At 38.0% G+C, this 9,535-nt stretch overlaps 1 pseudogene; it reads left to right on the top strand.

The window, feature by feature from the left end:
* The first annotated feature begins 496 nt into the window (after positions 1-496).
* On the top strand, positions 497-8,357 carry LOC101312563 (annotated as a pseudogene).
* Positions 8,358-9,535: the final 1,178 nt, after the last annotated feature.

A 9,535-nucleotide genomic window follows, 5' to 3' on the forward strand; every position in this document is an offset into this window, starting at 1 on the left:
CACCTAAGAGGGAGGATTGGGAGAAAGCTGCGAGTTTGGTAAAGCATGTGAAAATCTTTTATGATGCAACCTTAAGTTTTAGTGGGACTAAGGTAGTTACTTCAAACCAACCCGTTCAATGGATTTGTACCATAGTTGATGAGTTAGAAAAATGCAAGACAAGTGCAAATCCTATGATGGTTAGCATGGCGTCCTCTATGAAGACAAAGTTTGACAAGTACTGGTTGAAGTTGGAGGACCTTAACACTGCTTTGCTGCTTGCTATTGTGCTGGATCCAAGATACAAATTATTGTATCTTGAATTCTTTTTCTCAAAGCTGCATTCAGACAAAAATATGGTGAAAGTTATGGTCGATGAAGTGAAGAAGAACTTTCGGCAGCTTTATTTAGAGTATTGTGTGTCTGATCCTGCTGCTGCACAAGCCTCAAATGATTTGGCACAACCTCATGTTGATCCTACGGCTAACAAGGAGAGGAGGACTCACATGCTGCATCAATGAGTCAGTTTTTGAAGCTCAGGCAACAAAAAGATGTGGTGGAGATACGGGACGAAGTCGACAAGTATTTGCTTGAAGCTTCTGAAGACCCTGCAAACAAAAACTTCCAGATTTTAACATGGTGGAAGGAGAATGTAGTTAGATATCCCATTCTGTCAAAGATTGCTACGGACGTCTTTGCTGTTCCAGCTTCCACCGTGGCTTCGGAGTCTGCTTTCAGCCTTGGGAGTAGGGTTGTGGATCCTTTCAGAGCTTCCTTAACTCCTAGGATGGTTGAGGGGCTGGTTTGTCTCAGTGATTGGTTAAGGGGTGGAACTTTCAATGAGTACAAAGAGCCTACTAAGTTAGAGCTAGATCTTTATGCTGAGCTTGAGAAACTGGAATCAGGTAAATTCTTTTTCTTTGTTAATTACTGCTCAGTTTTTTATAAGGCTGTTTTCATCTTCTAATTTGGTCTTTTTTTTGTTGTTGTTGGTAGAATCTGTGGTGACTCAGGTGAAAGCTCTACTTAATGATGGGTCAAAAACTTCAAAGCTGGTTGCTGCTCTTTTGTTGTCATCTGCAGATTTGCATATCCGTGTTTTATGTTTTTCTAAACTTTGTTAGTTTATTTTGGTTGGATTTGTGACTTTTCTTTTATATTTCTGCGTTATGGACTTTTGGAAAATGTTGCAGAACTTTCAGATGAATACAAGTTTATACTTTCATGGAAAAGTTCTATGATTTCTGGAAAAAAAAATAGGGGCAGATTTGTGAAATAATAAAGCCCATTTAAAACCGGTGTTGGCCCGAAACCGACCCGGGCCAAAATGATATTTCGGTTGACCCGAATATTTCAGCCCAGTACTTTAAAAAACAGTTGTCGGCCCAAAAACCTTAAAACCGGGTAATCCGGGTCGAATCCGGTTTTGGCCTAAAACCGACCCGGGCCAACCCGCGCCCAGCCCTAATTGGCAATCGAGGTCCATTATCACTAGAAGACCTGCTTTTCAGAAAGGTCTTGGTCTTAATTTCTAGTCTTTGTGTGCCGTGGGGATAGGGTTTTATTATTTTTGAGGCCAAAATCCTCCGGCAGTACCAGTCAGCCCTTTTGAATTCTACTTCTTCCTCTGCAATTCCTCACTTTCCCACTCATTCAAAATTGAAACTTGCCCAGCTTTGCGATCTCCAATTGCATAGGAAGCCCAGGTTAGCCTCCTGCGTACTAATTTCTATACTACTTGTTCTCTATCTTCTGCATGATTCTCTATTTTGATCCTTTCCGATCACGATTTGAGATAATTTTTGTAGTTGCAAGTCTAAACATTCACATTCATTTCATCCTTCATGACTGGAAAATAAGTGAAAAAACTGAGTAACTTTGTTCAATTTCGTGGGCACTAGTTAAAATGAAATTTTACCAATTTTTGTTTTGGGTTTAGATTATCTACTGTATAGTTGGCTGTTGGGATGAATAAACTAGAAAAAGAAAGGAAAAAAAGTTTAAATTTTGTGGGGAATTAGATATTGTGAATAAAGGGAAAATCAAAGTTAAGGCCGACTAGCTAGCAAGCTAGCAATATCAACAGTATCTGGGTCATTTGCGATTGTCTATGTTAGTTATGTAACATTAACAGCCAATTGAATGATTCGTCTGTGTATCTTGTAATCCAAGTAATGATCATGAAAAGAATATATAGATTTATACAAACGATGTATAGAAAGGAACAATTTCGTAAGATCTCAACATCCCCAGCTAGTGTAGAAGTGAATATTAAGTCATGCCTTGTAAAAGATCACTGATGCTTCTCTTCAAGTCTTTTTATTGAATGGGAAATACATCTACATATATCATTGTTCGATCCTTCATTCGCTAATTTCTGTCATAGAAGGAATTATACATGCATTTTTAACTAAATATTATACTGTCTTAAGACAAATGATTTTGTTTTTGAAAGATAAGACAAATGATTTCTTTGATAAAACTGTGTACTAGATAATACATGCATTTTAAGTGCTACTAGATATTCAGGTTATACAAAGTTGTTTAAATTAGTACTCGGAGGAACATTAACAGAGTGAATGACTCATCTATATCTTGTAATTCAAAAATAAATCCCATCCTTAGAAGTGATTTCATTCAAACAACATGGTGTTTTGATTCACCAGATGTGTAAACTAGTAGTTTTAACATATGAAGACTAGCATGAGAATAGATCGATTTTCATTTTGTATAAAAGATGCATAGAAAGGAAGCATTTCTTAAAATCTTCACAGCCCTAGCTAGTGTGCAAGTGCTGCCTTGCCTTGTAAATTAGATATTGATGCCTAGGCTAGCAATGTCACGGATGTAAGTCTCGTCAGGACATCTTTCACATGTGAAACACTTCTGAGTTCTGAATATACATTAATTAATTTCTAATTTCTGTCATGGATGGGATAATACCTGCATTAAGCTGCTACAATATATTACTGTATAGTATATCATGTCCTTGATCAAACTATATACTAAACAAGTGAGTTAGACTGGTTAGTAGATTCCAAGATAATATTATACCACTCTTTTCAGAATTTATATAGAGCTGGTTCATAAGGAAATAATTCACTTTTTATCTACTTCTATGCACGAAGAAACAAACAATTGCTTTTTCTTCGTGCTGGACCCTAGCTCATGGTCTTTTGGACAGTTTCCAGCATATAATGACAAATAAGTAGGTTCTAGTCAGTAGTCACAATGAGTTCAGAAAGAGCCTCTTCATCTTTTCCTTCATCAACTTCCAAATGGGAATATGACGTCTTTCTTAGTTTTAGAGGTGAAGACACCAGGAAGGGTTTTACAAACAACTTATACAATTCATTGGTAGATCAGGGAATAAGAACTTTCATGGATGACTGTAAACTCCAAAAAGGGAAATCCATTTCAGAACTTTTTACTGCAATTGAAAAATCAAATTTTGCAGTTATTGTCCTCTCACCAAATTACGCATCTTCAACATGGTGCTTGGATGAACTTTTGAAGATTCTTGAATGCATGGAAGCAAGGGAAACAATTCTGCCAGTTTTTTATGATGTTGATCCCCCTGATATACGAAAACAAAGAGGGACTTTTGCAGACGCTTTCAACAAGCATGAAAAAAGATATAGGGATGATACAAAAAAGTTGCAAGGATGGAGCACTGCTCTAAAAAAAGTGGCAAGCATCGTCGGGTGGAACTTAAAGTACTGCAGGTATACATTCAAGTTCTTTTATTTCTCTCTCCCCTGAATAGTTTCATTAACAAAACTATTTGGCCAATTTAAATGTACAATGTGTGTGTATATGAAAAAAGACATAGGGATGATACAGAAAAGTTGCGAGGATGGAGAACTGCTCTAACAAAAGCGTCAAACTTCGTTGGGTGGAATTTAAAGGACTACAGGTATACATTGAATTTCTTTTCTTTTCCCTTTCCCCCGGGTAGTTTCATACAGTAAAATAAATTATTTGGCCAATTTACATTTATACAATAGGTGTGTATGCGTATGCGTGTGCGTGTACTTGTGTGTGTATTTTCTTCCTGTGAGTGTGATTGAGGTATGAAGAAAATGGTCAATATTGTTTCTATTGGGAGTATTGAGTTATAGTGCAGATATCTAAGTCACTGCACAAGGCTTGCAGTTGGGTGTTATGCTGACAAGGCATGTAGAGCATGAAGTTACTGTTGAACCAGCATGGCCTAATTAGCAGCATGGCTTCTGATAGGCTTTCTTACTTTATCAATCACTAGAGCATGGCTTAGCAGCATGGTGTAAATGGCTTTGTCCATATTATTTTCAGTCATAGGTAGGATTCAAATAGTGACTTGAATCCTCTATATAAACACAGCAATGTAAATCATCAAAATACAATTCAATATACATGAAGAAAATTGCTCCATCTGTTTAAGTTTTTCTACATGGTATCAGAGCAGGAACTTTAGTGTCCTGTTTCTGTTTATCTTTTTATTTCTTCTTGAATTGCATTCCCTTCTTCATTTGCTAAAAAGGCTGAAGAAGGTTCTTCTGCTACCAATGTTGATATTAATCCACTTGGATCAGCAACAAACAACATGTCTGGGAGGGAAAGCTATAATGTAATCCTGATGATCTGCTGAGATTTTTGCAAAGTTTATTTCTTATTTCTCATCCTATTTTGGAGGAGAAATCTGTTGAAAGGTTCTAGTCTAACCTCAGTATTCTCTGATGTTGGAACAAGTCCAAATCGATCGTTTTCATGTTCTGGTTTCTTCTTTTCCATCTTGAAAGAGAAATCTGTTGAGAGTTCTTTTGTATAAGACTCTTTATATGTTCTGGTTTCTTTTTTCCATCTTGAAAGAGAAATCTGTTTAGAATTCTTTTGTATAAAACCCTTTATTTCTTGGCCATTGATTTCTTCTTTCTAGTTTGGAAGAGAAATCTGATCCATGGTCATGTTGTGATCTTTACCATCCTATTTTGGAGGAGAGATTTGTTGTCCGAGGTTCTAATGGGATCTCATCTTTGCCGATGTTGGACTATCGGTATCTTTTTCTGATTTCTTCTTTCCTGTGGAAGAGAGATCTATTCAGAGTTCTTTTGCGTAAGACTCTTTATCTCTTGACCGTTGATTTCTTCTTTCTAGTTTGGAAGAGAAATCGGATCCATGGTCATGTTCTGATTTTTCCATCCTATTTTGGAGGAAAGATTTGTTGTCTGAGGTTCTAGTGTAATCTCAATTTTTGCCGATGTTGGACTATCGGTGTCTATCTCAGATTTCTTCTTTCTATTTTGGAAGAGAATCTGTTGTCCATTTTTTTTTCTCTGGTGTTAGACTTTTTAGTTCTATGGAGGTGAAGAACAAGAATGAACAAACTTGGAGGTAAAAAGATTCGTAACTTGGTCGAATGTTTTGGCGAGCTTCGCTCAAGGTTTCTCCTTGATCTAGCTTGAGGGGGAGTATTGAGAGTATTGAGTTATAGTGCAGATATCTAAGTCACTGCACAGCAAGCCTTGTGCAGTGAGCAGTTGGGTGTTATGCTGACAAGGCATGTAGAGCATGAAGTTACTGTTGAACCAGCATGGCCTAATTTGCAGCATGGCTTCTGATAGGCTTTCTTACTTTATCAATCACTAGAGCATGGATTAGCAGCATGGTGTAAATGGCTTTGTCCATATTATTTTCAGTCTTAGGTAGGATTCAAATAGTGACTTGAATCCTCTATATAAACACAGCAATGTAAATCAAAACGCAATTCAATATACATGAAGAAAATTGCTCCATCTGTCTAAGTTTTTCTACATTTCTCATCTAATCCAGGCATGAATCGGAACTCATCAAGAAGGTTGTTGCTGCGCTAAGGAAGCAATCACATCCAGCATTGTTTAGTGCAATGGACAACCTAATTGGGATTGATTCAAGAGTAGAAGAAGTTAATACTTTGCTTTTAGGTGTTGGGGTGGATGATGTTCATTTTATAGGGATATGGGGAATGGGTGGAATTGGTAAGACAACTATTGCCAAAGTACTCTTTGATCGAATCTCTCATCAATTTGAGTTCAGCAGCTTTATTTCTGATGTTAGAAGGAATGTTGAAACAAGTGGTCTGGTTCAGTTACAAAAGAAACTTATTTCTAGGATGCTGGGGAAAGAGATTAACGGATGGGATTTTGATGAAGGAGCCATGAAGATAAGAGGATTTCTACGTCTGAGAAAGGTGCTTCTCGTTCTTGATGATGTCAATCATTCAGACCAGTTGGACTATTTGGCTGGAAAGGAAGATTGGTATGGTTTTGGAAGTGTAGTTATCATTACAACTAGAGATGCTCACCTGTTAGTTAAACATGGAGTGGTGAGAAGATCTGAGGTCCAGGTTCTAAATACAAATGAAGCTCTTCAGCTTTTTTTCCAGCACGCCTTCAGAGAAGGTTACCCTGAGCAAAGCTACTGTGATTTGTGTAATCAAGTTGTGAAGTATGCCAAAGGTCTCCCTCTAGCTCTTAAAGTCTTGGGTTCTTTTTTGCATGGGAGAGATATACCTGCGTGGGAGAGTGCGTTGGCAAAATTAAGAAAAGTTGGTAATGCTGAAATTTTGAGGCTCTTAAAATAAGTTATGATGGTCTAGATGACCATGAGAAGACTATCTTCCTAGACATTGCATTGTTTCACATTGGGTACGAAAAACAAGCAGTAATGCCTTTACTGGACGCATGTGACTTTGCTGCAACTATTGGAATTGATGTACTTGAGAAGAGATCTCTCTTAACTATTTCAGATGCTGGCTTTCTACAAATGCATGATTTGCTCCGAGAAATGGGCCTAGAAATTGTTCGCCGAGAATCTCCTGATGAGCCTGGCAAGCGAAGTAGGTTGTGCCTTGAAGAAGACATCATTCGCGTCCTGGAAAAAAATCGGGTGAGAAACTTACTCCAACAATGAGTTTAGTTGCTATTGCATTTTTCTTTTACAAAAAATTGCTATTGCATTTTATATAACAAGGTCCAGAGCTTGATTATTCTCTATTTATGTTTATTAGGGAACAGAGGCGGTAAAAAACATAGTTCTGTGTGAAACAAAAGATGCAGAAACAGAATTGCACTTGCCTGGAAAATCCTTTTCAATGATGACAAATTTGAGAACACTGAAATTTGGTCGTTCTTTTAAAATTGTGCACCTCTCTGATGGTCTCAAGTATCTTTCAAGTGAGTTACGTATTCTCATCTGGTGGAAATGTCGTCTACAATCTTTGGCATCAGTTATCAGCCTAGAGAACTTACAAATACTTGAAATGCGTGAAAGCCAAATTGAATATCTGTGGGAGGGTAAAAAGGTATTATGTTACTACATTTTAACGTTTTATAACCTACAAATATGTTGAATAATGGAAGCTGATTTTGCTATATGTGTTTTTACAGCAGTTAAAAAGTTTGAAACGCATCGACCTCAGTCACTCTTTAAATCTTTGCAAGACCCCGGACTTCAATGGTTGTCCAAAGCTCGAAATATTGGCTTTTGAAGGTTGTATACAGCTGTCTGAAGTTGATTCATCCGTTGGATTTCTTAAAAGACTTACTTCGATGTACTTGAATGGTTGCAAAAACCTTAGGCTTCTTCCAAGCAGTGTATCTGGCTTAAAATCACTGAAATAAGAAATTGCTCGAAGCTTGAGAAGTTACCAGAAGACTTCGGTCATTTGGAGAGTCTCAAAGACTTGCATTTTCATGGATGTACAAAACTACCGATGTCTAAGTTGCTGCCTTCCTTTGCTGGTTTACATTCTTTAACAAAACTGAATTTGTCGTACTGCAATCTTTTGGAAGGAGCTATCCCTGATGATATCGGCTGTCTATCCTCTTTAAAGAAACTATATCTGCTTGGTAACCAATTTGTTACCCTTCCGGAGAGCCTCAGTCAACTTCACAGGCTTGAACTTCTTGTTTTGAATAATTGCCCGAACCTTCAAAGATTACCAAAGCTTCCGTCTTGTGTAAAAGTGGATGCTATAAATTGCCTTTCATTGGAGATAGTGCCAGAACATCTGTCACGCGCATATTTTGGTAATTGTTTGAAACTGGCGAAGTGTACAAGTGTGGCATTCACATCAATGAAGCGACACCTTCAGGTTCTCTCTCTCTCTCTCTCTCTCTCTCTCTCTCTCTCTCGTATTGTTTTGTTATTTACATTCTGGTTTACTACGTTTGCAGGAAGTATCTCAGTACCTTAATGAAGAAGCCAGGGACACACCATTTCGGTTCGTTATTCCTGGAAATGATATTCCAGAGTGGTTTGATCATCAAACTGTGATCCCTCCCGTAAGTATCAATCCGCATCCAGATTCGTTTAGTAAGGAGTTCGTGGGATTTGGCATGAAATTGGTTGCATTGTGAAAGTAGATGGACAAGAGAATAACTCTTTCGGCTTTAAGTTGGGCCATACGCTAGGACGAGCTGGGCCAGATCACCTTTGGTTTTCTTACGACAATGATCTGTCTTCGTATTTTGGTCATGTAGATACAACAGAGTTGAAACAGATTGAATTTTCATTTTGTGTCAAGGGCCAAGGCTTCGTTATGAAGAAATGTGGGGTACGTTTAGTATATGAAAAAGATGTGGCAGAGTTTAACCAAAGCAAGGCTGCCATTTCTAATGAGGCTTTGGAAATTCCTCTTTGTGATTCTGAGAAAGCAGCAGTTGTATCTCATGTCATTCCCAAGTGAGGCCTTCCTCCTCTCTCAAGGAGGCGGACCTAGTGGAGGTGGTTTTTCCTTTTATAAAGAACCTCAGCCAGATCGTCTGGAAAGATTAAAGTCTGCGTGTGCTAGGGTCAAGCCCCGCTCCCCTTCATACCTATATGATCTAATTAAGTCTCATCCCAATAGACGCCTTCGTCCTCCTGCGTGTATTTTGTAAACTGAAAATGTTGGAAGAGCATCGGAAGACAGCGCACTCATGACTCATCCCTCTCGTGGAGCATCTAGTGGAAGTGGTTTGTGTGATGAGGAACCTGATGTAGGCCAGGTTCGTATAAGAAAATGTAGGCCTGATGAGGAACCTGTTCTATTTCTATTCATGGATTTGGATTTCTACTGAATTCGTATAAGAAAATGTAGGCCAGTTGTTTGTGCACGGATGCTGTTTGATAGAATTGCCTGATAGGAACTTAACGTGCTCAAGTGCATAGTTTTGCTGAAATTGTTGTCGAGATTTGTTTTTGATCAGGAAGTGTTTGTGGGTTCTTCTTTAATTGATTTTCAAGTAAAAATGTGGCATTGTTTCGTTTCGTTATTCCTGGAAATGAAATTCCAGAGTGCATGGTTGGTTGATCAAACTGCGGTAATGGTAGGTTAGGGAGGTAGGTTGTGTCGCAATCAAGTCTCAATTGCTTGATTATACTTCTTTGGTCGCACACATGACATAATTGTTTATGACCAACTTGGTTGTTCAACTAGCTACTGAGCTAATCTCTATGATGACTCTCTTTCTCTATATAATATATCGAGCTTCAGACTTAAAGAAACAAATGGTGAAGCATTGAACTTATTGATACATTCACCTGGAAGTTGCTT

This window comes from Fragaria vesca, linkage group LG6 (genome assembly GCF_000184155.1).
Source record: "Fragaria vesca subsp. vesca linkage group LG6, FraVesHawaii_1.0, whole genome shotgun sequence".
In the NCBI taxonomy this organism is placed as follows: domain Eukaryota; kingdom Viridiplantae; phylum Streptophyta; class Magnoliopsida; order Rosales; family Rosaceae; genus Fragaria; species Fragaria vesca.